The 27,093-nt window shown below is 39.6% G+C and overlaps 1 protein-coding gene across 4 annotated transcripts in view; it reads right to left on the reverse strand.

Moving 5' to 3' along the window:
- The window catches only part of tpk1 (thiamin pyrophosphokinase 1), a 382,816-nt gene that overhangs the window by 353,172 nt on the left and 2,551 nt on the right, over positions 1–27,093 (reverse strand). The window lies entirely within an intron of this gene.

Raw genomic sequence — 27,093 nt, forward strand, 5'->3', positions numbered from 1 at the left:
TGTAGAAGAGGTTTCATGATAAATGCGAAGGCTGCCTGGCTCTTCGCCTGCCCACCAACCTTAAGGTTAGACAGGCAGCTTTGTTAATTAGTTTAATTGCTATTTAAATGGCCTTAATAGGCCTTTGACAGTTAAACGGGCATGCAGCCGACTCCGGTGCGCACCTGCCAAACTGAAGATCTGAATGACGTGCGATGAAGTTGGGATGTATGCCCGAAGTCAACACGCCTCATTTTACATGCCGGCGAGCAAGGCCCGCCGACCAGAAGATTCAGGCCTAAAAGTTATTTCATTTTCCAATTTAGTAATTTAGCAATGTAAATAAACTATTTCAACTTACAGGGTGCGACGTTTTAATTTTTTTCTTGATGAGAAAGATCCTATAGATCTTAACTATAGCTTTTACATTGGTTTTAATGGGAAAATATGATTCACTTAAAAGTCATTTCATTTAAAGTTGCACTTTGATCATTAATGAACGCTTTTGAGTCCAATGAAGGCTTCTGAACACTAATGATTGCTTCTGAAAATAAATGATCCCTTCTACAAACTTATCAAAGCTGTGATGGCTTTTGAATGCTTCTGAACGCTTCGACCCCTGAAGTCGTCAGGAGCAATCAAAAGAAATCATGGCAATTTTAAAATACGGCAATTGATAATTGTTTCTGCCATAAAAACTCATCCCAAATTACATCTTTTAATGTCAAATGATGTTACTGAATGTTCTGCGCGCATTTGAACACAAATGAGGTCGAAAAATTCTGGGAATGTGAACCGTCCCATGACACTATTGCGAAGAAAAGCCAAGTTATCTCCAGTGCCCTGGCTAATTCTTATTACTCAATCACTAGAACAGATTATCTGGTTCATTGTCTTACATCACCTATTTGTGGGAGCTTGCTGTGTGCAAAGCGGCTGCCAAATTTCCTGCATTACAATAATGACTACCTTCAAAGTGCTCAATTAGTACCTCTGCCTCCAAATGGCGGCCTTCTTTTTTGTCCTAATTGGCATCACCCTTCCTATGACTATGCTTTTACTATTTTTGTGTTTATAAAGGGCTTTTAAGTATCCTTTTAAGTTAACTGCTAATCTATTCCCATATTCTTTGCATATTTTACTCTGTTTTTCTTCACTACTGCATAATCATCTGTATATTTGTCATAAGCAAATATCTCTAGCAATCCTAAAGGCAGAGGTACTAATTGAACACTTGATTCTGTCTTCACTAGCGAAGAGGTTGTTGTCAATATAGCAGTAAAGGAGGTGGTAGTAGCGATATTGGATAAGTTATAGATAGTAATACTCAAAATGGAAATGTTGCCTGGTGCAACGTTACTGAGTGAATGGAAATTACAGAGGCTATAGCCACAATCCTCAGATATGGGGAGGTTGCTAGAGGATGTTATGTACACCTGCTTAAAAATTGAGAAGTGGGCACATTCAGAAATTACAGCAATACAGGTAAGCGTGAAGTGATACATTCTGGCAGGAAGAAAGAAGAGAGGCAAGATAATATAAATATACCATTTTAAAGGAGGTGCATGTACAGAGATGCACCTGGGGTGAACGTACCTAAGTGTTTGAAGGTAGTAGGACAAATCGAGAAGGCTACTAAAAATGCATGCAGGATCCTTGCTGTTCTTAATAGAGGATTGAGTGCAAAATAAAAAATGCTAAATCTTTATATATCACTGGTTAGGTCCCATCTGGGATAATTGTGTCCAACTATAGGCACCACACTTTACAAAGGATGTTTAGACCTTGGAGAGGGTGCAGAAGAGATTTAGAAGAATGGTACTAGGGCCGAGGGACTTTAGTTATATGGACAGGCTGGGGAAGTTGGAGTTGCTCTCCTTAGAGCACAAAAGGTTAACTGGAACTTTGATAGAGTAAATAAGGAGAAACTGTTTCCAGTGACAGGACAATCTTACGAGTCATTATGGCACAAAAGGAGGACATTCGGTCCATTGAGTCCATGCCGCTCTCTGTAGAATAAAACAATCAGTCCTACGCCTGCTAGAGATGACATGAGGAAATTCTTTTTTATGGGCCAAGATGCTGTGTTCTGGAAATGCACTGTCTGAAAGGGTGTTGGAAGCAAATTCAACAGTATTGCAAAAGAGAACTGGATCAATAGGTTAAATGAATGATAGAATTACTTAAAGGGGGAAAAAGGGCTCTGGCAACAGAACCGGGTAGTAGAACTGATTAGATAGCTCTTTCAAAGAGACAGCAAATACTCATTGAACAAAATGGCCTCTTTTTGTGTTGTATCATTCTGTTATTCTATAACTTTTCCATTGAGATTATCTGAATTTCATTATTTTCTATTGTTCGTGGTAGTTTGATTTACATTCACTTACCATGATAGATATTTTACTTATTCTAAAGCAATTATCGGCACATGTATTTACTGAATAATATAAATTCAAGTATAACATCTAAAGCTTTTTATACATATTTATGAACTTGCACATTATACTTTCTTTATTGACAACTCAAAACATAATCCTGTTTTCCAGCATTATCTAGTGTGCCAGTTAACACTCTGCACTTGACAATAAGAGCACAAAATGCTTTCCAATGACATCCACAGTGAAGAGATATTAATTTGTCAAGAGGGAAAAAGTAAAGTGCACTTTGAAAGAATTACTGCACTTAACCTGCAACCAATGAAAAACTTCTGAGTTTTAGAATGCCTTCACTTCAATTTGGCTGAAGAATACTAATGTCATGATGCCATGAGTACCTGTGATAATGATGCTGACTCTTATGTCTGAAGCGTTTTAGAAATAGCATAAATGCATTTTCATAGGAAATTGCAATCAAACACAAAAAGAATTCCATAAATGTACAACTTGTAGCTCTAGTTACTAAGCATTTACCAATTTCCGTTAGGCTGAAGATCTAAAGGTCCCCGGTTCAATCCCAGGTTTCGGCAGAGCCACAAATTTCCTTGCTTCGGCATCTCCGGCAGCTTGCTGTGTTACTGCCTAAACTGCTTAAAAACACCAAGGCTGCGGCTTCGATCCCCATATTGGCCACGCAACTTAGCTGTGTTGAAGCATGTTTGGTGCAATTCCAAAACAAGCGCTATGGTTAGTTTCTAGCAAGATTTCAAGTCTGTGCCTTGCCTGAACAATCCATCTCTATAACAAAAACAGAATTACCTGGAAAAACTCAGCAGGTCTGGCAGCATCGGCGGAGAAGAAAAGAGTTGACGTTTCGAGTCATGACCCTTCGACAGAATTTGAGTTTGAGTCCAAGAAAGAGTTGAAATATAAGCTGGTTTAAGGTGTGTGTGTGGGGGGCGGAGAGATAGAGAGAGACAGAGGTGGAGGGGGGGGTGTGGTTGTAGGGACAAACAAGCAGTGATAGAAGCAGATCATCAAAAGATGTCAACGACAATAATACAATAGAACACATAGGTGTTAAAGTTAAAGTTGGTGATATTATCTAAACGAATGTGCTAATTAAGAATGGATGGTAGGGCACTCAAGGTATAGCTCTAGTGGGGTTTTTTTTTTCCATCTCTATGACTTGTTAAAGTAATCAAGTAATTTGGACTTCAAACAGCACATGGTGCAATAACTTGTGTTAAACAAATGAAAGAACAAGCTTGTGCATGACCCCTTCTACATTATGAGTTCCATTCCTTGTACAGTGAAAGCTAAGATAACAAACATGCCATTATATGTAACCAGCATCTAGCCTCAGTTAGGGAGGGTCTTCAGTTACACAAACCTCAAAATTGAAATATAGCATATTGTGCTCAAAGTCAGGAATGTTATCGCTTAGAAATTGAGCACTTCCAATTCAGCATAGTTAGCTGGAGAGTGGTCCAATCCCCTCTCCCCAAACAATGCAGCTCAGAAAAGCATTGCTCTTGCATTAGTGTGGTACTTTCCAGTTCCCTTGTAAGGAACCCAAGGTTGTTGGGGGTAGTTGGGAATGTGCAACTCAAAACACAAACAGATCAGTCATGATCTTATTGAATGGTGGAGCAGGCTTGAGGGGCTGAACTGTCTACTTCTGCTCCTTTTTCATATCAGCTCTCTGAGTAAAATCACTAATTTTTAATGAATTAAGTGCAATTCAATCTGTGGATCAGTGATACTTGGAACTAGATCAAGACCATCTAAAACTCTGTATTACAGCAACAGACTGGAGATGTGCAAAATTCCCTGGTCCCTGAGGTGATAGCCCAGTGTCTTAGACATTGCATCACCCAGTTGTGTTCCCTGCTCACAAAACTCTTTAAAAAATTGATACAACTACTGTTACGTAAAACGCAATTTGAAGAGATTATTTTGCACTGTCACTTGAATAAATAATTATCTGTTGCTAGTGCCCCATGCTGAAGTCCACTGGAGGTGAGAACTGTTCACTAGTCCATTGGAATCCCACACATTCAAAATTCTTCAACTTGGCTGGGGAAGTAATGCAGATGTATGCATCACAATGAGCATGCCCAGTGATAAATGGCAAGAATCAAAAGAAAAGCAGTGAAACAAATAATGAAATAATATACACAACAGCACATTTCAGCTTTTACTCAAATTTTATTGCTTTGCATCATTGAATTATCTTAAAGGGTGTCTCAAACAATTATTTTCATAACCAAATATTCATTTTATTCTAAAAATACAAGCTGGCACCACTTAATGGTTAATTACACTTTGAGTGCCTTGGTGTAATTGTTTGCGTGCTGCTAAATGTTCTCAAATACATTTACAGTAAATTAAATAGATAAACTGATATCTATTTTTAGTTATGTGTAAATGAATCATATCAGCAAATCCTAATCAAGTCTATCGGAATATATATACATTGACCACCTGCAGCAGCAATGAACAGTTACTCTTAGCATAACAACACATTTCCTCAAGGAATTTTGTTGTCCATTTAGGAAAGTTAATGGTTACAGTTAGATCCTCAAGTACAGCACAATATGAACAAATTTATCACAGTTCACTTTTATATATAAGCCTCTACTGTAATAGAATAATCAATGCAAAGAGCAACTACAACTATCCTTTGCATTATTTTAATAGGCTTTGCTGCCATTTTGGGATTCTACGATCATTTTTTCCAGAATTATATCTAGACATAAACTGCCAAAAAATGTGTTTTGAGCAGAAGCTTATCCCAAAACAGTTAACTACTCCAGACACTCCCAAACATTCACTTACTGTATCGACTAACACAGGAAAAATGATGAGTTAAAGGTACCAGAAGGTCCTTTGCTATTCATGGAACCATTTTCCAAAGTGAGTTATCATCTAGTGGTTATAACATACAGGAGAAATATTGGAAACAAAAATACAACTGAAACCACCAAAAGATTCAAAATTCAATTTCACACAAAATTAATACATTTGGCATTCTCTGTTTCTCATTTCAACATTGTTTATGCCTAGATTTGCTATACTGCACATTGCCATATTTTATCACTCTTCTGTCATTTAATCACACCCCCCCCCAACCCTATTTTAGATCTTTCCAGTAAGTTTTTCCCCTGCCTCTGCACTTGCTTGCAAGCTGTTCATGTTTAACATCTTCCAATTCTGATTAAATTCATCAACCTGAAACATTAACTAAGCAATGTCTGTGGAGACAGAAACTGAGTGTTTTCAGCATTCCTGTCCTCACCACCCCACCCAATACAGCAAGATGGTTGCAATTGTCAAAGGCCATTTATTGGAGCCTGAGGACATTGCTGTATGATTTCCTTCAGGGAAGTGCTTTCCCTCTATAATGAGGTCAGAAATAGAAATGTTTGCTAATGGTCCAACAATGCTCAGCTCCACCACCACCATTAACAACTTGGGAATCATCACTGACCAGAACTTTAACTGGGCCCATTATGAGTGCAATAATAGGTGTCAAAGCAACCTCAAATCTGCCCTTACCACCAATCTAGCAACATACTTATCAAATGCACAAACTCTTCCTCTCCCCTTCTCCCAAATGGTTGCAGCCCTAGATTTTTGCACCGTTTGTTAAGTCCAATTAGAGGAATGCTTCTAACCAAAAGCCTTCTGGAAGACCTTTTTTGTAGAGAAGATTGCCTCTCTACGGGAATTGCATTAGCATTGTTCCGGTATTAAAACAACAAACAACACTAGTAGGAAGTCGACACATTTAAATGAAGGCCTTATTACTCCAGCTAACATTTTTCCAGCTATATTTGTTTTTGCAACTGATCCAATCTGTGGGGCCAGTGTTTCACTGAGGAGGAAACTTTAATCTACTATAAAAAGCATCTCAACTCCTTTAATTATTCTCATTTTACGACGTTGAGCAAGTGATTGATGCACCATATTATTATTTCCATAATCAGAATGTAAAAAGAGTTGTCAACATGCACCTAAAAATATTGGACAACGTTAAAAAATTTAGGAAGCAGAGCTTTTCCAACATAGGGAAATGTTCTACCTAATAGCTTAAAAAGGTTTAAGTGTGGTGAGCATTTCCCTCTCTTTCTTCATGTAGACTACCCAGTTGTCTGAAAGTTGCTCTATCCTTATCATCATATCTAGCAGTCTTTCCATGAAATCACAATGGGACAAGGGGCAGGCCCCCAAAACTACCTCAGCCAGTACGGTGACTGAATCCACACCCTCAGCGTAATTAAGCATCACGCTCTAACCAATTGAGGTAACTGGCCTTCCTCAACATCACATTTCCCAGTCCTGAACTAGAAAAAATAAAACAGGTGCTCAATAAGTAACTAATTATCTTTTGTTGATTGAGATGTGCAATAGTTTTAAAAATAGAACATGTATTTCTACATTGCCTTGGATATTCTGGAGCTTTATTAAAAAATATTTTTTTAACAATAACTTGCATTAGAAATATATATGCAGTAGCAACATGAGTGGTATTTGCCACAACAGGAAGTGCCATCAAGCCGAAAAGACGTTCTGCCTATCACACAAATGATAATGTGGTACGTGCATTTCAGTGCCAGTGTAATGCTAAGTATATAGGCCATACGTCCCAAAGACTGGCAGATCATATCAGACAGCATATCCCAGCCTCTGTTCACAACAGGCAAGGTACAGAATATCCCAAACCAGCTTGTGCTTGCAAAACACAGTGTCCAACGTTAGATGTGATTCGTGATTGGATAACATTTGCTAAATAATCCTCAGTGTGCTAAGAATTATGCTGACAACCGATTTAAGATTGTCAGTCCAGTTCGTAGTACGGCCATTAGTGTATACTGGAAGCTACATATATTAATATACAGAGCCTTGTTCTTTGCAGACAGAAAGAATGACAGAAAGAACATGTACACACATTGTGCCTGTTTCAGCTAAACAAAATAACTGACAGCCCTTCACTGACTCATTCCTCAGAGCAATGCCTTGACCAATCAGTATCAAGCTGTCTGGTTTAAATTTCAAACAATGCTTGGCAGTTAACTGTCAATCACCATCACTGGTGCGTTCTCCATGGCAAAACCGCTACCGGAGTTCAATTGCCAACCAATTAGCACTCTCTTCACATACAGTATAAATTTTTGTTTTCCCCTTATATTAGTATTCTTACAAAGTATCCTGATGAGTGCAATACAAAAAGCTTTGACATGGCTCTTTTCAGCAATACTCAACTTCTGTACTACTAAACGACTATATGTGGCTTTATTACTTCATGGAACATAGGAACAAGATAGGCCAATCAGCCTGTCGAGCTTGTGGAGTTCAGGCTACAATCAGATCAGCCATGATCTTATTGAATGGTAGAGCAGGCTCGATGGGCCAACTGGCCTCTTCCTGCTCCTATTTCTTATGATCTGATGAAGCATTAGCCTGGGGCCACGAGGGACCCAATTCCCATGTGTCACATGAGGCAACACAGCTGAGACATATGAACAAGGTGCAGGAGTAGGCGATCAGCCCTTCCAGCGGGCTCCACTATTTAATAAGATCATGGGTGATCTGTTAGTAACCTGAAATCTGCATCCCACCTACCCGCAATAACCTATCATTCCCTTGCTTAGCAAGAATCTATCCACCTCTGCCTTAAAAATATTCAAAGACTCTGCTTCCACAGCCTTTTTAGGAAGAGGGTTCCAAAGACTCACAACCCTCCGGGCGAAAACATTTCGTCTCATCTCTGCTTTAAATGAGTGACCCCTTATTTTTAAACAGTGACCCCTAGTTCTAGGTTTTTCTACAAGAGGAAACATCCTCCCCACATCCACCCTGTCAAGACCCCTCAGGATCTTATATGTTTCAATCATGTTGCCTCTTACTCTTCCAAACTCCAGCGGATACAAGCCTAGACTGTCCAACCTTTCCTCATAAGACAACCAGGTATTCCATTCCAGGTATTAGGCTCGTAAACTTTCTCTGAACTGCTTCCAACATATTTATATCCTTCCTTCAATAAGGTGACCAATACTGTACACGATACTCCAAATGTAGTCTTCACTAGTACCTTGTACAACAGAAGCATAAACTTCCCTACTTTTGTGTTCAACTTCCCTCACAATAAATGATAACATTCTATTGGCTTTGCTAATTACTTGCTATATTCGCATATTAGCCTTTTGTGATTCATGCACAGATCTCCCTGTACCTCAGAGATCTGCAATTTAGATGATATGCTTATCTTTTATTCTTCCTGCCAAAATGGGCAATTTCACATTTTCCTACATTATACTCCATTTGCCAGATATTTGCCCACTCAATTAACCTATCTATAACTTTTTGTAGCTTCCTTATGTACTCTTCACAACTTACTTTCCTACCTTTGTGTCATCAGCAAATTTGGCAACCATCCCCTCAATCTCTTCATTCATTTATATAAATTGTAATCAGTTGAGGTCCCAGCACTAATCCCTGTGGCACACCATTTGTTACATCTTGCCAACCTGAAAAAGACCCATTTATGCCTGCTTTCTGTTTCCTGTCAGCCAGCCAATCTTCTATCCGTGCCAATATGTTACCCCCTATACCATGAGCTTTTATGTTCCACATCTTTGATGTGGCACTTAATCAAATGCCTTCTGGAAATCTAAGTACAGTATATCCACCAGTTTCCCTTTATCCACACAGCACATGTTACTTCCTCAAAGAACTCCAATAAATTGGTTAAATACGAATTCCCTTTCATAAAATTATGATTACTCTGCCTGATGATCTTGAGCTTATCCAAGTGCTCTGCTATAACTTCTTTAATGACAGCTTCTAACATTTTCCACACAACAGATGTTAAGCTAACTTGCCTGTAGTTTCCTGCTTTCTGTCTCCCTCCCTTTTTGAATAATGGAGTTACATCTTCCAATCTAATGGGACCTTCCCCGAATCTAGGGAGTTTTGGAAAAAAAAATCAGTGCATCAACTATCTTATTAGACACTTAAGGCCCTAGGATGAGGTCCATCAGGACCCGAGCTCTTGACAGCCTGCAGCTCCAGCAATTTACTCGATACCGCTTCTCTGGTGAATGTAATTTTCCTGATATCCTTCCCCACTTCCATTTCCTGATTTATAGCTGCTTCTGCGATGTTACTTGTATCCTCTATAGTGAAAACTGATGCAAAATACCTGTTCAATGAATCTGCCAGCTCCTTGCTTTCCATTATCAACTTTCTAGATTCAGTTTCTATAGGACCAATGCTCACTTTGTTAACTCCTTTTTTAAATATTCATAAAACTCTATCTGTTTTTATATTTCTGGCTAGTTTTCTCTCATACTCTAATTTTTCTCTCCTTTTCAATAGTAATTCTTTATCCTTAGTAATTCTTTGCTGTTCCTTATATTCTGCCCAATCTTCTGACCGGCCACCTCTTTTTGCACAATTATATGTTTTTTCTTTCATTTTGATACCATCTTTAAACTTTCTAGTTAACCACGGATGTCCATCCCTTGCACTTTTTCTTACTCGTTGGAATTTATCTATTCTGTGCATTCTGACATATTCCCTTAAATATTAGCCACCGCATTTGCATTGACCTATCCCTTAACCTAATCTAGTATAGCCTGTTCTCTGGTTGGCTCCAGAACATGCTGTTCTAAGAAACTAGCCCGAAAACATTCAATGTAGGCTAACTGCCCATCTGACTTCTCCAGTCTACATATAAATTAAAATCTCCCATGATAATCATCATGCCTTTCTGATAGGCTCCAATTATTTCTTCCTTTATGCTCATGTGGTTACTGTTAGGGAGCGTGTACATAACTCCCACAAGTGGCTTCTTGCCTTTACCATTTCTCATCTCTACCCAAACCGTTTCCACATCCTGGTTTCCTGAACTTAGGTCATCCCTCTCTATTGTACTAATACCATCATTAACTAACAGAGCCGCCCCTCCACCTTTTCCTCACTTCCTGTCCTTCCTAAATATCCTGTATCCTTCAATATTCAGGTCCCAATCCATGTCCTCCTGCAGCCATGTCTCTGTAATGGATATCAAATCATAATTATTTATTTCTATGTGCGCTCTCAACTCCTGTGTTTTGTTTCGAATGCTACATGCATTCATATACAGAGCTTTTAGTTTTATCTTTTTATTCTTTTTATAACCTCTATGTTCATCTGTTAATTTACTGTTAGATTTGTATTCTCTATCCCTTTGTGTCATGGTCTATTATTTATTTCCCGTAATAATACCTTTTTCTTTTGTCTTGTCTCTGGTCTTTGATTTAACACGTCTTCCCAAATTTGATCCCTTGCCCCCACTATTTAGTTTAAAACACTCTCTACTTCCCTAGCTGTCCTGCTCGCAAGAACTCTGTCCCAGCACGGTTCAGGTGTAGACCGTCCCAACGGTACAGATCCCACTTTCCCCACGACTGGTGCCAGTGCCCCACGAACCTGGACCCACTTCTCCCACACCAGTCTTTGAGCCACACATTCATCTCCCTAATCTGTTTTGTCCTATGCCAATTTGCACATGGTTCAGGTAATAATCCAGAGATTATGACTTTTGAGGTTCTGGCTTCTTAATTTGGTGCCTTCGTCCTATTACTGACTATGTAGAACCTCCTTCTTTGTCCTGCCTAAGTCATTGCTACCTATGTGGACCACAACAACTGGGTCCTCCACCTCCCACTGCAAGTTCCTCTCCAGCATCGAGCAAATGTCCTGCACCCTGGCTCTGGGCTCGTGCTCTTTGCTGCAGAGAATGGTGTCAGTCCTTCTGACTACACTATCTCCTACTACCACTACGTTCCTTTTTGCTCCCCCCACATGAGTGGCTTCTGCACCACAATGCCATGACTAGTTAACTCATCTGCTCTGCACCCCCCACTCTCATCCAAACAAGCTGAAAAACCTCAAACCTGCTGGACAATTGAAAAGGCTGAGGCTCCTGCCCTCTGAGTACCCTTACCTTCCTCAGTCGCAGTCACACTGCCCTGTCCCTGACCACTGACCAAATCAAAAGACGCTGTCATAAGAGGTGTGACTGCCTCCTGGTACAAAGAATCCATTTAACTTTCTCCCTCTTTTATGCGTCGCAATGTCTGTAGTTCAGACTCCAGCTCATAAACTCTGAGCTGAAGCTGATCAAACTTCAAACACTTACTGCAGACATGTTTGGCCTGGATCACACTGACATCCAGGAGCTTCCACATGCTGCAGCTGTGATATATCACCTGTCTTGACATCCTTAATGTGTTCTAATTAACTATTAAATTATTTTATTCAATTATATATTTTACTTTTGTTTTTATATATTTTATTAACCTTACGACCAGTTGCTAGGTTATTTTGAACTTTAGGAATAGAATAAACCTTAGCCACTTACCAGGTACTCACCAAATAACTAGTTTCTTCTCATGTAGCAGAGTCTGATCACTTCTTGAAGGCTGAGAGTTACAAAGCAGAAAGCAAAAGAGCACCTCTTGCCCTTCCTTCCCTAACTCCCTTAATTACTCAACACCCAACACTCTATCCTAAGTCACACTTCTTGCAGTAAACCTTACCTAAAGCACCTCTTTCCCCTTATGCATCGAATTCCCACTTTGAACCAAATTCCCAAACATACTCACTCGCTCTCTGTCTCATTCCCCTTGCTAATCGTGCATCTCTTACAATGGAGAGGTTATGCCCTGACAAGGAAAGACTTACACATTTGGCTTTCTTTTTCACATTGTTGCTGGCCAGTGCTGTAAACTGAAAAAGTGAGAAGCGATTCCACAACCAGTGGATCAGATCTAAGCTCTGCAGTCTTGCCACATTCAATCGTGAATGATGGTAGACAATTAAACAACTCACTGGAGAAGGCTTCACAAATATCCCCATCCTCATGATGGAGGAGCCCAGCACATCAGTGCAAAAGATGAGGCTGAAGCATTTGCAACAATTCAGCCAGAAATGCCAAGTAGATGATCCATCTCGGCCTCCTCCGGAGGTCCCAAGCATCACAGATGCCAGTCCTCAGCCAATTCGATTCAATCCACGTGATATTAAGAAACAGCTGAAGGTACTGGATACTGCAAAGGCTATGGGCCCTGACAATATTCTGGCAATAGCACTGAAGACTTGGGCTCCAGAACTTGCTGTGCCCCTAGCAAAGCTGTTCCAGTACAGCTACAATACTGGTGTCTACCTGGCAATGTGAAAAATTACCCAGGTATGTCCTGTACACAAAAAGCAGGACAATTCCAACCCAGCCAATTACCACCCCATCAGCCTACTCTCTGTGATCTCCAACAATTTGCTCAGCTGGTAGCTCAGTAATTTGGGTCTCAACCAAGCAAACCTCAGCTGGTGAGTGTAATCCAGAGTCTAATGGTATTGCATGAAAATGAAATAATGCAACTTGGATATTTTGTCTAGTTTCCAAACACTTATAGATCAAGGATTTGACTGTCCTGACCAGACATTCAGCCATCCCATTTGAAAGGGAAGATTGAAGCAATGATGTGACGTGATTGATAAGCCACCGTTCACACAAGTCCTGAAACAGTTTTCCGTTGTAGTGGGGACTGTTGTCAGATGCCACTTCTACTGGGGCACCAAAAAGGCTAAAAAGGGTGCTAACAATCCTGGGCACTGCTGCACTCAACACATCTCGAAACTTCTGCGCAATAGGGAACTTTGAGTGGTAATTAGTCAAAAGCAGTTAAGTCTTCTCTGTCTACCATGAACAAATGTGCAACTATCTCGGTCCATGGTGATGACAGTACATCATGCGGTTGAAGAAATTATTTTCTTTAGCTAACCTGGTGTTTCTTACACGCATCACAAGATCTCATCGCTCGGTCAATGTCCTTGCTGGTGCTGGGCCAGATAACTGACTTGCAAGCAAGTAGTCTTGTCCTATCTATTCCCATGTGCCCTTGGGGGAGCTGACAAAATATGTCGGCCTGTAGTGTCACCGAAATGAGCACCTGTTACCCCTTGAATAGTACTCCATTGGATATATCAATTTCATCCCTATATAATCAGTATGCCCCCAGATTCGTCAGGATTTCTTGGAAAGTCTCAGGTCAATCCTCCGTAACTACCGGCCTGAGATATCTCCCTTTGGAGTTCCTCTCTCATCTTGATGGAAGTAGACGAGATCTACATTGTGGACGAGATCTACATTGTAGACATCCTGCAGGCTTGAGCCATTTTCATTCATCTGGAAGTCAAGTGGTTTTCTCATGCCTTCCTAGAATTGGTCAGTTTACTTAATGTGTCAATTGGAACAATCTGGTAACTGGGTTTGAATGTGACATTACAGTTGCATCTGGATCTTGACAAGTAACCTCTAAGGTCGAGACGGTACACACAGTTTCCACCAGATCATCTCCAATGACGGATTATTTTTCTCGACTGTGAATTCTCTCCCAAACAAGTAGGTATGGAACCTGGCAATCCCAAAGACAAGAGCAGGTTTCTCATTTGATAGTGGAGTAATTTGCTTATCTGCGTTCATTTCTAATGCCATTGTCTTCCAAGGGCTACAGCATTGAAGGCGGACTCAGTTGATAGCGCTTTCATCAACACATTGCTATCATCAACACATTGAACACGTTGGTGATCTTCCTGTGGTAGGAATTGTGTGCCTTCAGCATTTCCTATGGGTACAACCTCTGGAGGCCCTGAATCGATCCAATGGGTGTTCCGGTGCTTTGATTGTTGTCGCCCTCAGACTGATCAACCCATATTGGAGTGCCTTCTCCCAGAAACCTGGCCTGTATGCAGCAAGGAAGTTGAATAGAACTAGACACCTTTGGAGGTCATCCTTATCCGGTGGTGTTGACATCAACTGGATATCGTCAATCTTCCCAGGATCCAGGCAGATACCTGAGCTTAAGTAATTGGAACCAAAGAAATGTGTGAGATCTACCTTAATGGAACACTTATTGATGTTGAAAACCAAACCTTCGCATCTAGCAGTCTCCATTAACAAGTGTAGTTTCCTGTCATGCTGGTTCTCCATTACCTATTACCGTGATGCACACAGGCAGGAATTCATTCCTTTATCCAGTCCATATGCTATTGAAATATATCTTGGCTGACCAACAGCCCAAATGGTAAAAGGAGGTAATAGCATGAATGGAATTCTGAAGGTTGTTAGCTCCAAGGGCTCTCTTGACAAGCGGATGGACAAATATCCATTTTTTAAAGTTCAGTTTGTTGAAGTGTTGTGCCAGCAAACATCGGACTTAATTCCTATCTAAATAAAGATAAATGGAACCATCCTTTTGGATTGCAGTAGTGAATGAACTGCGCCAGTCCATGGGATGTTGCATATGTCAAACGATGCTTTGCTTTTTCATTTCTTCGAGTTCCAACTTCAATTTTCGAGGCAGGTGGATTGACTGCATTGCACCTTCTTTAAGAATTTGTTTTTGTGGTTGTCTTGGATATTGTACCTATAGCCATTTCGGACCCTATGGCTTGCAAGCACTGCCGCCCTCACGAAAACTACCTCAAATCTGTATATTTGCTGTGATATGTTCTCCACATCATGTCCTTTTGGATTTTCCAGGAGGTCTTTTGGTACACCTCAATAGAGATGGAAACGATAACCAACTCCATAATTCATTGAGAGTTTGGCATGATAGAAATCAGTCTTTAGCTTTTTCCTTGCATTGGGTAACAAAATCATAAGACCGTAAGACATAGGAGCAAAAATTAGGCATTTTGGCCCACGAGTCTGCTCCACCATTCAATCATGGCTGATAGGTTTCTCAACCCCATTCTCCCGCCTTCTCGCCGTAACCTTTGATCCCCTTACCAATCAAGAACCTATCTATCTCGGTCTTAAATACACTCAATGACCTGGCCTCCACAGCCTTCTGTGGCAATGAATTCCATAGATTCACCACTCTCTGGCTAAAGAAGTTTCTCCTCATCTCTGTTCATCCAGGCATTCGCTGGTTTCCTGGCAGTACCACAGGTGCTGTACCCTGAAATTTATTTAAGCTGACTTTCCAATGTTGCCCATAGCTTTGCTGTATTCTTCTGGTAATGCTCACACAGACCAGAGGCATTAAGTCTGCACAAACCTTCATTTTAAATGGCAATCCTAATCTTTACAGCTTGCTTCTCCACAAACACAACCTCATGGTCTTGAAAGCACAGTCCAATCCTCCACATAAATGGTGTGAACTCTCCTGGGACGTCAGATGCTTTCCATTCCATCTATGGAAATCTTGCCTCAGCCTTCTGTTCGTTTCTCCACTAAGGAGCAACTGTGGCTTTAAGAATTGCAGTGAACTTCGGTGGCTGCAGAGCTGAGAAGGAGCCAGGCTTTTAGCTTACAGCTAGGCGACGCCCTGGTGTCAGCATTGACTAATGGCATTTATATGCAGCAATGGCGCAAAGGTTTCCATCGCTAAATAATACTGCACTGAACTCTGCAGCTAAAACTGCAGTTGCTTTTACTTTGCCAGCACGGGGCAAAACTGGAAATGTGCTCAATTCTAAGATAAAAGCAAAAAACTGCAGATGCTGGAAATCCAAAACAAAAAGAAAAATTGCTGGAAAATCTCAGCAGGTCTGGCAGCATCTGCGGAGAAGAGCACAGTTAATGTTTCGAGTCCGAATGACCCTTCTATGGCAATGAATTCCTCTCCACGGATGCTGCCAGACCTGAGTTTTTCCAGGTATTTTTATAAATGTGCTCAATTCCACTGCTCACACTGTTGCTCCCCAATGCAAAAGCAATGATCCAGTTGCAGAGCTTTAGGTAGACCTCCTGATTTAAATCCTTGTTTTCAGCTGCTGATCAGTGCTGTCGACCCACTATGGCCGCCACCATGTTATATTATCACTTTCTAGGCTAATGCAAACAAAGCTGAAGAGCAGGCATAGATGCCGAACACAGAGCTTTAATGGAGGTTTCTTCTCATTGCTACATGTACTACTCATTGTGCAAACTAAGATGGCTGCTGCATCACATGACATTGCATCATTTCCTGTGATGACATAACTCTTTACATCATGTATTTGAATGCATATACATTACATATAGGCAAGCATACTATCAAACAGCCCCTCTGCAGTATGCAAATTTTCAAGGGGTCCTATTTCAAGAATAAAATCTTTTTAAAAAATCTTATTTTGTAAACAGGCTCAACCAAAAAAGGAACAAGACTTGTCACCAGCAATGTCAATAGTGAAACTATATTTTATTTATCTATCTATATACCTATACATCTATTACTTTTTACCTACTTCTAGGAGCTTGAGATTGCAGTGATGTGGTGTCACTGCCTCGCCTCCCCCCAGGGCCATTACTGACAGCTGGCTGGCAACACAAAACACTCTCCTGACACCATGTTTAAATCTGAGGAGCAGATCAACAGGATAAAGGAGTAAAAAAATCACAATGTCAGTGTATTTTCCACTCACTTCATCTTTTCCTCTGCTTGATAACTGTTTAGAGTCGAGCACAGTATGGGCGGCTGCTCAAACTGCAAGCCGCCGCCAGGAGTTGTCAGTCTATGTTATCACTCACACAAAATTCAGGTGGCCATGAAAGTTGGCTCTTTTTTGGAGAGTGAGCCTGGGAGCTTAGAGGTACATCATATATGGTGACCCATCTAATTTTCTGTTGTGGAGTCTTGCGGTGTGCATATTTATTACTGTTATTTTACCATGTGATAGCAGCTACACTTTGTTGTCTTACAGGGATCTGTGAAAATGTTATAACTCAGGGGGGATGCCTCAGAAGGAAAAAAAGGTCAAGAACACCTGGACCCATCACTGGAAATCACTTTCACACCCTATACTGGCCCCATTGCAAAAAAAAATCGGTAATTCTTTGTCCTTCTCTAGCTTCTTGTTCTCAGCCTTTAAAAGTAACATCTAAGTAGCATGTCAATTTAACAGCCAATCTTCCAGCAGTTCTTTACAAACCATCAGTAGCAACCAACGCATTTTAAGGACTTAAGGGTTTTCATATTCTCTATTCAAAGGCACTTTATGCATCAATATCCATTCCTGATATTATATGTACCAAGATTCACAGCTTGCTAGAACCAACTTCAATCCATAATAAAATGTGACTTAATACCTATTTTCATTTCTTTTAATATTCTCCTCTGCAAACAGATCAGACAATCCAGAAAAGTAGATTCCATTGTCCATTGGAAGGTTGTTTGTGAATTTTCTAACTTCCAAGATCAAGCTCTAAAAAACTCTTTCAAGAGTCAGTCACTTTCCACTTCAATTTGATAAAATCTATTCTTCAAAATAAGGAAAGTGATCCAACTACCTGGGCACATTCTCTATATAATTCATAACTCATCGCTTCTTCATTGGACTATTGGCAAAACAAAACGGCTAATGAATTTCTGAATGATAGCTGCCTCCAAAATATTCACAACCATGCAGCCCTCATTTTTTAAAAATTCAATAGGGCATATTTTCTTGCCCTCTCCTTTAATGCAGCTGGATCAATTAACTATCATGTTCTTTCCTGAGGCATGTCCAATATGAAAACCATACCAAGCAGAAGTGTATCTGACATCCTACATTAATCTTTTTCTCTTGAATTCTTCATGGACTAGGAGCTTTTAAGAATCAAAGTCAAACTGGGAAAGTTGAAAATGACTTTTGAAACTACTGCAATATTTTGCGACAGAACAAAAATCTGTCAATCAGAGACAGATCTTTAAATCGGAGGCTCTGCTGAAAATGCTGCAAGAAACTGAATGGAAATCAGGGTGATAAAACTTGCGCTGAAGAACCAAGTCAGAATGCGACATGATATGTGCACTTCAGTTTAATTAGCCTTATGAAGATCAGCAGACTATCTGGCAAGCTCTGACCTATTAGGGCACAAGTGACCATTTTTCCCAAGGCTTCCACAAAATCATTAGACATTGCCCACTGTTCTGTTCAGAAACATCTTCCAACGTATGCCTCACTAGGCTTTGTATAAAGCACCCGATTTTATCAAAATTCTGTACTGCCTGCAATAAATTGAACCTATTGTACTTGTATTCTGAGTAACTAATAGCTAAATGTAATAAAGCAGAAGGCAATTCAGAATGGAAAGTAGCTGAGATGTTGAATTTATATTCTTTATAAACTGAGACTAAAGTGTAGAACTTTTCTTCAGTCCTACAGGCTTCCCTCAAGAATTGTACTTCTCTCAACATCTGTCCTTTAACACCTTCCAAGAAAAAGCCACATGGCTTATTTTTGAATATAGGTGCTTACTAAAGAATATTACTGTAAGGCAAAACAGCAGTCAACAGAAATATTACATCTCAAGATAAAAGCCCAAATCTTCTGGCAATGTATGGGAAGCTGAAGCATGCACAGGAAAGAAGTAGCATTCCCCAAATGTAGCTATGGGATTACTTTTGACTATCTATCCTACAATAGAAAATGAGAGAATTGAAACTGGAGGCAAAGGAAGACAACATTACTAAACTATGCTGAACTATAATATCTCAATTAATATGCTGGCATTGACTTCATTACAATAGTCCAATGTTCACAAATATAGCAAAATTCAGTCACCTGTTTAGATGAGAGGTGTTTGGTTTTTCATCTGTCTATTAGGCCCCTTCAGGTGAGAGCTTGGCAATCCAGAAAATATCTTCTGATGTATACTAAGCTATCTTTTTACTGAGGCCTATAATTCTACCTGCAACCAAATTACTTTATTTCAAAACAGCACTGCCAACATTTTTAAGCATGTTTGTCACTGTATTTCATTGGACTACAAGATTTTCTGCCATTTCCACTAGACTGAGCAGAGATACAATTACTTGCTTTTCATTTTGGATCCCCTTAACTTTTCAGAAATCTGATTTGGTAAGGCACACTATGATATAACCTGACAATTGCAACTCATGTGAAGTCACACCTGAAATGTTAACTTGTCCGTTCTCCCCAAAAATACTGACTGACTTGCTGAATGTTTCTAGCATTTTCTGTCTTTTTACAGTAGGTAGTTGCTTTCAATGCTGTTTTACCCACTCTCCCTGAAAAATTCCATATGCAATCCCATGCTCCCTAGAACTTGAGACTTAAAATTTCAGCTATACAAAGCCCTTGTTAGACCACCTTTGTTCTGGGTACCACATCATTGAAAAGATATACTGGCCTTTACCAGGATTTAATTTACTACAATGGGGTAAATTATGAGGATAGATAACACAAATTAGGGATGGATTCCCTGGAATTTAGAAGGCTAAGGGGCGATTTGATCAAAGTTTTCAAGATATTAAGGGGAACAGATAAGATAGATTATACACATAGAAAGAAACTATTTCTGATGGATGGGGAGTTTAGGATTAGAGGGCATCATCAAAAACTAGAGCTAAACTTTCCTTATGTGAGATTAGGAACACTTCTACATGCAAAGGTGGTAGAAGTTTGGAATTCTCTGTCACAAACAGCAGTTGATGTTAATTTTAAAACAGATTGATAGATTTTTGTTAACCAGGGGTATTAAACAATAGGTCACAGATCAGCCATGATCTCATTTAATGGTGGAGCAGAGTTGAGACACTAAATGGCCTACAACTGTTCCTGTGTTCTGTGTTTAGAATATTGAAAATACCAGAAGATGCCTCAAAGCAAACAATCTTCCTACTTACTGGAAACTAGGTACTGGGTAACATGCAAATTCCACAACATGCCAGGTCACTTCAAAAGACATTAGACATTCCAAATACTTTCAAACAAGATAATTTATTAAACAAGTTTGTTCACATAAAATTTACATAAGTATGCAGTATTGTTGAGATATTGTACAGTCAAAATATAGTCCAATTTGAATTTAACGAAACAAAGTAAAGAAAGACTTGTATTTGCATAGCACCTTTAATTACCACAGGACATCCTAAAGTGCTTAAAGTCAATGAAGCAGTTTTTGAAGCGTAGTCATCATTTATTGTAAAAGATGTGGCAGCCAATTTGTGTAAAGCAGGCTCTGACAAGCAGCAATGTAATATTGACCACATAATCTGCTTTTCTGATATCTGTTGAGGAATAAACATTGGTTAAAATGCAGGGTTAACTCCCCTGCTCTTCTTCGAAATAAGAAAATAAGTAACAAGAAATAGGAGCAGGGGTAGGCCATTCAGCTGCTCAAACCTGTTCTGCCTTTCAATAAGATCATGCTGATTGGATTTTGGCCTCAGCTCCACTTTCTTGGATGCCCCCCACTTGCCGTGACACCCTCGTCAATCAAAAATCTATCTAACCCTGCCCTGAATTTATTCAATGACCAACCTCCACTGCTTGCTGGGGAAGAGAATTCCAAACACTAACAACCCTCAGAAGAAATTCCTCCTCATCTGTCTTAAATGGGAGACTCTTTACTTTGAAACTGCGTCCCCCTTATAGTTCTAGATTCACCCAGAAGAGGAAATATCCTCTCAGGATCTCCCCTGTTAAATAGTGCTGTGGGATCTTTAACTTCCACCTAGAACCCAGATGGGGCCTCAGTTTAACGTATCATCTAAAAAGCAGCACCACCAACAGTGTAGCATACCCTCAGTACTGCAATGGAAGGTCAGCTTTGATTTTTGCTCTCGCCTTTAATTCAGGGGTGAGAATACTACCAACTGAGCAACAGTTGACAAACAACTAGTCAGATAAGCTCTTTTGAATTCTTCTTGAATTGAAGTCTTACTTAAGAACCAAATAAAGTAATCTTGTTCTTGAATGAAAATAAAATACAGCCTTTTCATAAATTACATATATGTAATTGAACCCTCGTGCCACAGGAAGATGATGTGAACTGCCAATACTTGTAATGAATGACAATCATTTCTTTTGCAACTGTCCCCTGTCCCATGCTTTTTCCCTTTTATTCATTCATGAGATGTGGGCATTGGTGCATTTATTGCTCAAACCTAATTATGCCACATTCTTGAATAAAAATGGCGCGTCGGCTAGGCCATTTCCGAGGGAAGTTACTAGTTAGTCTTATTTCGGAGAGTGTGAAGTCACATATAGCTGAGACCTATAGGTATTTCTGTATATGTAATTAGTGAACCAGGTGACTTTTTACAAACGTTCAAGTATTTCCATCACCTTTACTCTTTGTTTGACTATTTGAATTTAAATTCCCCAGCTGTCATAGTGGGATTTTAAATAATGTTGCTAGACCCTTAGTTCAGGACTCTGGGTTTCTAGTCCAAGACAGCTGAACAACAGATACTCTTTATAACATATAGACACAAATCTACAAAGATGACTGCAGCGGGTGGTATTGAGGACCACAGCTATATATTATCTGGGTTTAGCAAATTCAACCTACAATAGGTGTTAGACAAATTCTACTGACACATGGTTCAATGTATCTTTGAAATAACTGTTTCTCCTGATCAAAAATGAACCACCTTGATTCTGTAGCATATTTAGCACTGGCTTCTAAGAGAGAAGCCATGAGATGGCACTGGTTTCATTTTAAAAATAGAGTTGTGTGCACAGGCTTTTAGATCTGTGGATAATATTCGTTTTTGTCACACAAAAACCTTGAAAAATCCCAACAACCTTGAACAATTTTCTTTTACAGTCTGTAGTTTGAGTGTGCACTACCAAATTTCCTTGATTGGTCCTTGTGAAAGAACATATTGTTGTAAAGAAAGATGTTGTAGACATTCTGCTTTATTCTGCAGAGACTCACAGCATCATTATTGCTCCTCATCATCTGCACTTGATCTTGTTCCCCTACTCTGCCCATACTACTGACATACAATCTCATGTTGGCGCACAACATGGTGTTTAACTCTGTTAGCAAGCTGCCAACAACATTTAAAAACAATTCACACAATTGCTTGGTGGACCAAACCTGCCATGGTCATTAGAACATAAAAGAGGTCAAAATAAAGTAAGATCATTCTGTCAATCAAGCTCGAGCCTTTAGTATTCCAGCCTTTCCAACCAAGTATACAACCGGATTCTTTATTCCTCGAATCCCTGATTTTGTTAGCTTACTATGCAGATTTTAAATGCTTAAATCAGGCTGTGGGTAAAGATATTTTTTCCTCAAAATTTGCTTTAAAATTTACTTTTCACTAATTTAATCAAATTTTGCATTTGACCAGATATATCACAATATAATAAATATTTACCATATATTACAATGGCACAAATAGACCAAAGTTATACTATTGAAATTACATCACATGGAGCCATTACGTTCTATACTAAAAGTGGGGTGCTAATGGAAGAACAGTTGCAAAAAGCTAGACTCCTTTCTTAATGCTTTTGATGTCTCAGGTGAACTACAACCATGTTTTCAAATCTAATGTAGTGCAAAATACCAATACAACCATAATAATCAGTGCATAAACACCAACAAGCTGAGACAAAGGAAATTGGGTCCAGCTTAATTTATCAGTAAGGTTTACTGAGTATTCTTAAAAATCTGTACATTACATCCAAAATTTGCTGTACTAACTCAACTACACTTATTTTCTTGAGCAAGGATACTGTTGGGATTAGGATAAAAAAGGTGGTCTCTGATGTGCTGTCTTTATCACTCTACCGGTTGAAGTTCAGATTTTATCATTTTAATAACAAAGTTCTTCCACAGTAAACGTATTGCCATTTGAGGCCCTTAAGGACTCATGCAAATTTTGAAGTCCGCAAATTTCCGAATTCACCTACTGCAACATAGGTCACACCCAGGTCTCACGTTGCTTCTATCAATAAATTCCAATAGGTTCAACTCAAACGTGTCTTACACCTTAAACAAAATGAATGAAAACTTCAATCTCTGCATAAAGCAAAGAAATTACTGAACAATACCATTTTTTTTAATGGGATATATAGGCTCAAAACAATAAGGTATGTTTGTTACGTTATAAGAAGCATTTGTAATAAAAGATTCAAACTAAAACCTACTGGTGAATAGCTAACAGAAATAGATCCTCAAGAAATAATAGATAACCCACATCAAAATGGTAGTTATTGTATTCTAAGGGGAGAGGGTTGCATAATGGCAATGTCACTGATGAGTAACCCAGAGGCCCAGGCTAAAGCTGAGGACACGAGTGGAGTTTGAATTCAATTAATAAATCTCGATATATCTTACTAGTCTCAGTAATGGTGACCAAGAAACTAAGACTGCCGTAAAGACCCATCTGGAAATCTGCCATCCTTTTCTGATCTGGCCTACATGTGACTCCAGACCCTCAGCAATTTAGCTGACTCCTAACTGTCCTCTGAAATATTCAGTTCAAGAGCAATTAGGGCAACAAATGCAGGCTTTGCCAGTGATTCCCATGCTCCATGAAGGGATAAAGTTCTTGCTGCACAATCCAAAATAACAGCCCCGTTTTTTTTTGACTAATGCTGTTAAAAACGTCTTCAAACTTTGCTCTTCATTCTTGTACAGTTAATCTCCAATCTATAAGTAGAAACTGCAATATTCTTTCTTCAACAGTATTCTCACTTAAGAAATAATAAAATAATATCACACTCAGAACTGCAGACATACCACATTAATTCTAGCCACCCTTTCTTCTCCAAGCTCCTTCAATGTTATCACTTTCCAATTCCATGCCTATCTTTGCCCACATTTCTTCACCCAAGTCCATTTTTGCCTGATCAAAGCACAAGACTGCCCAAATAAGTTTGCAATATCCCTTGTTAACAAGAAAATAAAGAGGAGGAACGGATAAGGAGGATAAAGAGAGAGAAGAAAACATTGAGGAAAAGGCGAAGGAAAGGATTTGGGATATGGGACAGAGAGGATGAAGAGGCCACACGATGTTGTGCTTTTCAGTGAACAAAATATTTAAGCAGGAAAGCATGTTGGGCTGGGGGGGGGGTTGGGGGAAGGGTGTAATCGTATGAAATAGGAGTAGCAGTAGCCATTCAGCCCTCCAAAATCACTCTGCCTTTCGACGACATCATGGCTGATGATCGACTTCAACATCATTTTCTTGCACTATCCCCATATCCCTTAATATTTTTTAATATGTTGAAATCTATCGATCTGTCTTGAACATACTCAACAACTGAGCCTCCACAGCCCTCAGAATTCCAAACACCAAGTGGTGTTTGATGTGCTGATTAAGGAGAATTCATAACATTACGTTTAGGGACTTTGAACATTCAGCTCAACTGAGAAGTTGAGTTACCATAGATCACGGCATATAAGTCAACTTTTGAAGCTTCAAAAAATTCTTCCAGAAACAGGGATTGATTTATGAGCAATGAAAAATGAACCACTGGTGTTGGTGGTGGTCACCTTTTTGAAATGCGAAAAATATTCTATTCATCCGTCGCCATGCGTGGCCTGTTCTGTGTGAGCGTGTCAAACTCCCACACATCTTGGCAACATTGCCAATATACCCTGCTTGATCCCATGTGCCAACTTATAAAGCTCGCATAACACAAAAATTGTACTTCTGAGCTGAAAAATTGAGGTCAACTCCGATTGCGCCTAAACATGAGTGGGGGTCGACTTATACAGTAAGCTTATACCTAAACATGGATCTGGTGTCAAAATCAGAGGTCATCTTACATGTTCGTTCAGCTTATACAGCGCAATCTAGGGTATATTTGGAAATGATAAATTGGAATATTTGCCATTTCATCAGAAAACTTTTATTCCATTCTTAGTCTGTGAATAGCTCTCCAAAAAACAGATTTCGCATTTCTCGGTTATATACAAGGATACATAGGTTTATGGTAATTGTCCACAGAATTGTGAAGATTAATGTTAAATGCTTCTTTCGCCTGTGCAGATACTGCTCCAGCAACAAGTCATCAACTTCTGACCCACTATCATCCCATCTGATTAGTTGCAGTCTGCCTCTTCCACTTTTCTCCCGTGCCCCAAGGAGGGAACTAAGTGCTTTCTGCGAAAAAAAAACCACAGTAGTTTCAATGCCTTCAAATCCTTGTTGGACGAGGCTACAACACCGTGAAAGGATGCACCAAAGTTGCAATAAAATACAAATTCAATGTTCATAAGTTCTCATAAAAACATATTCAAGGGAAGATGGTGGCAGAACTAGTAATCCAGATGCCAAGATGCTGTGGGGATAAGGGTTTAAATCCCACCACAGCATCTGGTGCAATTTAAAATTAATAAAATCTGGAATTTAAAAGCTTATCTCAATAATAGTGACCATGAAATCATTGTCAATTGTCATAAAAACCCATCTGGTTCACTATTGTCCTTTAGGGAAGGAAATCTGCCATCCTTACCTGATCTGGCCTACATGTGACTCCAGACCCATAGCAACAGGGTTGACTCTTAACTGCCCTCTGAAATGGCCTAGCAAGCCACACAGTTCAAGGGCAATTAGGTATGGGCAACAAATGTTGGCCTTGCCAGCAATTCCCACATCACATGAAAGAATTAAAAACTTTGAATCTCAAAAAAGCTATTTGCAAACAAGAGCACAAGGCAGCACATTTTCCCTTCAGTATCAGGCATGCATGTGCCTATGCTACACCAAAGCCCTGAAAAATGAAAGCATATTGCTTATTCCGTGCATTGCTGAGATGCATGCATTACACACACATCTCCATGATGTCCAACAACTAACAGGTTAATCTGGCACAAATCGAGCAGCATGAAGGGAGATACCCATACGCAAGATGGCAATTCTGCTTCTGAAACTACACATGAAAGGTAAATGTGTTATCTGATTCCAAAGACGGGGACCTGCTGACACTTAAAACTCTGTTCCTAAGCATGCAGTATCAGACTTACTTAATATGGGTGCTAAAATATTCTGAGATTCAAAATCTATCTTTTGACCTTGGTAACAAGGCAACACTTACAGTAAAATGAACCGTATCACTGAAAAGTCACATGCTGGATCTGTCACAGAGGCTTGCGGACATGATTTACTAGTACTGCATCGTTGGACTAAACGGCTCAATGAATACTTATTAGAAGTCAAACCTCAGGCTAGAGTCTAGAATAGAATCAGCATATATACAGTAAGAGGAGATCCAACACATTTACTGTTCCTCCCACTCCCAAATCAAGTTAAAAATTTGAACAAAGCTCAAGCAAAAAATTGTCATTCAGGGTTTCTAAACGTTGCCATTTTGAAAAAAAATAAATTACTCCTGAATGACTCGGAGGTCATTAGTGCATTTCAAATAACCATGGAGTAAGCTCATCCTTAAAACCACAATATCAAGCAGTACATTGTGTTTCTACTGTGGGGAAGGAAAAACAGAAAATCAGAATCTTTTTAAAAGCTGAGAGACTAGTATATATTGGTACAGAAGGATTTAGATGTCCTTGCACATGAATCAAAAAAAAGTTAACATGCAATTACAGCAAGCCATTAAGGAAGCAAACGCTATGTCAGCCTTTATTGCAAGGGGGGGCTTACAGTATAAGAATAATGGAAGTCTTGTTGCAAATTAATATGGTTTTGGTGAGACCATGAGCACCATGTGTACAGTTTTGGTCTCACAACCTAAGGATATACTGGCATTACCAGAGTTTCAGTGATGTTAATCAATTCCTGGGATGAGAGGAGAGATGGCCTATGAGGAGAGATTGAGTACAGTGAGCCTACATTCTCTGAAGTTTAGAAGAACGAATGGTGACCTCAAACACAAAACTCTTAGATGGCTTGACAGGGAAAAGCCTGAGAGGTGTTTCCCCTTGCCTGGAGAGTCTAGAACTGGAGGTCATCATCTCAGGATAAAGGTCAGCCATTTAGGACTGACATAA

This window comes from Carcharodon carcharias, chromosome 3 (genome assembly GCF_017639515.1).
Source record: "Carcharodon carcharias isolate sCarCar2 chromosome 3, sCarCar2.pri, whole genome shotgun sequence".
In the NCBI taxonomy this organism is placed as follows: Eukaryota; Metazoa; Chordata; class Chondrichthyes; order Lamniformes; family Lamnidae; genus Carcharodon; species Carcharodon carcharias.